Raw genomic sequence first — 2,967 nt, 5'->3', positions numbered from 1 at the left:
CATTGAATTGAGATATTTGGCCAGAGGTGTGAAGCCCCCAGATTGAGCTGGATTTCTCCTGAGTTGAAGTTAAACACTATTATAATTCTTTCATAACCTCTTTCCATTTTTATCACCTGATTTGGGAGGAAGAGATGCTGCACAACTGTTCTCAACCCACAGTAGGTTTCCACTTAATCCTAAGATATACTTCTCTCTTCTGAGAGTCTTCCCATGTAACTTGTCCATGTTCATTGACATAGTTAACGGAAAAGTAATACTCTCAGCTATCAAAAGGGGCTATAAAAGAAATGGATTTAAAGCTAGAGATACGTTTGGAAGACTCTGAATCAGACCGGTGAACGGACAGCAAACTGGTGCTCCCTCTGTCACTTTAACCCATTTTACCATCATCTTATGAATATCTGTAAAGCAGCAGCTGACTGCTAGGTTTTATTGATAACTTTTATTCCATTTCTTCTCATCACCAAAACCAACTTAATCACATCCTAAACCATGCCCTACATAAGATCCTACGATTCCCCTGTTAAAACGGCTGGAACAGCTTTCCGTCCTTCTTAGCATTAAATACAAACTCCACCAGGGCCTCCTTCACTGATGGTATGGCCCAGAGCGCCCCTCATCTCAGGCTGCCCTGCTCCTACCTTCCTAAGTTCCATTTACACTTTTGGGTCCTTAAACAAGTCAAGCGCTTTCGTGTTCCACCTCTGGGCTCTACCGCAAGCTGTTCTTTGTGCTGAGGACCCCCAACCGCACCCGAGATGCCTGTCTTGATCAGCTAGTGAAATGAAGGCTGTTTGTCTGTCTCCCTTCCCTCCCTCACCGGGGTAGAGGCAGCGTAGGACGTATAGTGTTTTGAGGGAACGCTGGGTTCAAATCCCGGATCCACCACTTGCTAGCTGCCCTGTGACCTGGAAAAGTTACTCAACGTGTCTGTTTCCCCACTTACAACATCGGGATGATAAAAGATATTTTGAGGATTGAATTTGTTAACAGATGGTAAACTCTTAGAACAGTAATATAAGTTCTCGTTTTAGCATATACTCCCATTTTATTCCACTTACTTGTTTGCCAAGTTTGAGCAGTCACCTAGGGAAGGATTGTGCCCCCCACCCCCGGGCTGATTACGGTCTCCTTATTGAACACGTTAAAAGAATGAAGAGAGCACGAGGAAGAGGCTGGTCCTCCTGATTTAGGAGGGGCCGTGGGTGAGCTTTTTGAAAGACACATGGTCCTGGCTTTTTCTTACCCTTAGGTTTAGCAGGACAGGCTCTAAACAGATAACGGACTAGCATAGTGGTAAAAAAGGGAGTCTCTGTGTCATGGCCTGGCCCTGGGGTAACGGCTGGGGCCTCCCCAGGAGAGTCCCGGGGAAGGCACATTGTCCTCACAGAACCAGATCAACGGGGATCTAGGCCTGGGAGGGGCCAGGACTCCCGGAGGTTCCAGGAAGGATGCTCCGCGCAGGTTTGAGTGTCTTCCCGCCACAGAAAGAGCCAGAAGCACCGGGGCAGGCCGAGGACCGCGGGCACCAATAGCCGGCCGTCCCGCCCCCGTCCGTCCCTCCCCGGGGATTGGCTGCCCGGCCCGCGGCCCTCCTCCCGGTCCGCGCCGCCTCCCCGGTCTCCGCGCCGCGCGCCCGGCGCGGGCCTCTTAGTCTCGCTGACTGGGGCGGTGAGTGGCTCGGGGTTCCGGCTCCTCGTGGCGGGTGGGTACCCGGCCGGTCCGGGTGGGGCTGGGCTCGCCCCGCGTCCCCTCGAGCTTTGCCCGCCCGGAGCTCCGCTGCTCCCGGCGGCCAGGACGGAGGGGTAGAGCAGCCCTCGGCGGTCCGGGGGGCGGGCGGCCGTGCCCGTCCCAAGGCCGCGCGAGGCACAGACGCCGCGGGGCGCCGTCCGGAGGAGGCTTCCCGGCTGGCAGCCCCGGGCGCGGTAACAGCCTTGCGCTTTGCTTCCCCAGGGCGCAGCCGCGGCTACTTGGTAGCGGGTTCGGGGCCCGGCCGCGCCTGCGGCGGCGAGAGCCATTCTGGACCGACCTCGGGCCTGCGGAGGTTGTGTGCGGCGTCTGCGGGGTGCAGCGGCCTCAGTTCTGAGCGCAGGTAGGTCCCGGTCCTTGTGCGAAGTGAAGTGGCCCAGGCCCCGAGCACGTGGCCAGTGGCGACCGGAGGGTGCCCGGGCGCGTGATTGCGGCAGGGGCCTGAATCCGGCTCTGCCTTAACGTGGAGGAAATTTACGTTCACGGGCTCCACCAGCACAACAGCTGCTTCTAGTGGGTTGTCAGAATTGTTAAAGAAACTGCTGAGATCCATGGGATACTGACCAAGCAGGAGCGCAGGAAACCGTGGGGAACCCTGTAAAAACCCACATGGCCCTTTCCTGTGCCCTTTTAAGGTTGACGCAGTGCCTTAAGAGGCTAACACAGAAGGGCAAAGTAAGTCTCCATAAAACCCTGAGAGGAGATTGTCAGACTCCTCTTTGGATCCTGTCTGGAGTCACAGCTGAACCACAAGAAAATTCCTTCCAGTTAAGCACCTTTGTGATATTTTTATACAGTTAATAGCAAAGTGATCGATTTAAACTTAACCTTAGCTTCGATGGTACATTCAAGCACGCTTTTTAAACTCCTATGGGGATACCGTATACTGTTTTCAAATAGAGAAGGGAATTTGGATACTTTGTCTTTTTTCTATCTGCTTAAAAGTTACTTAAAACTTTTCTTTCTTTTTATAGGTTGAAAACTACAGGTACGGCCATTGAAGCTGGAATGCTCTGGTACTGGTATTTTCACTGACTTAGACCAACTATTGCTGTACAGTTTACAATACACAGGGGTCTCTGAAATTGTCAGATATTCTTAGATAACTTGTAGCAGCCATGTGTCCATGTAGTCACTGGGGTTAGAGCAGTAGGACAATGCTGGTGGTGAGAGGGCCGTGTAGCAGAAGCTTTATTTTGTTCTTTTAATTCTCAC

General features: G+C 52.8%; 1 non-coding gene across 1 annotated transcript; it reads left to right on the top strand.

Moving 5' to 3' along the window:
* The first annotated feature begins 2,374 nt into the window (after window positions 1–2,374).
* On the top strand, window positions 2,375–2,496 carry LOC139082710 (small nucleolar RNA SNORA26). Its single transcript, XR_011538915.1, has one exon. It is a non-coding gene; the product is annotated as a small nucleolar RNA SNORA26 (small nucleolar RNA).
* Window positions 2,497–2,967: the final 471 nt, after the last annotated feature.

The sequence above is a fragment of the Equus przewalskii genome, chromosome 3 (genome assembly GCF_037783145.1).
Source record: "Equus przewalskii isolate Varuska chromosome 3, EquPr2, whole genome shotgun sequence".
Taxonomy (NCBI): Eukaryota; Metazoa; Chordata; class Mammalia; order Perissodactyla; family Equidae; genus Equus; species Equus przewalskii.
This window is presented reverse-complemented; position numbering and strand designations above follow the sequence as displayed.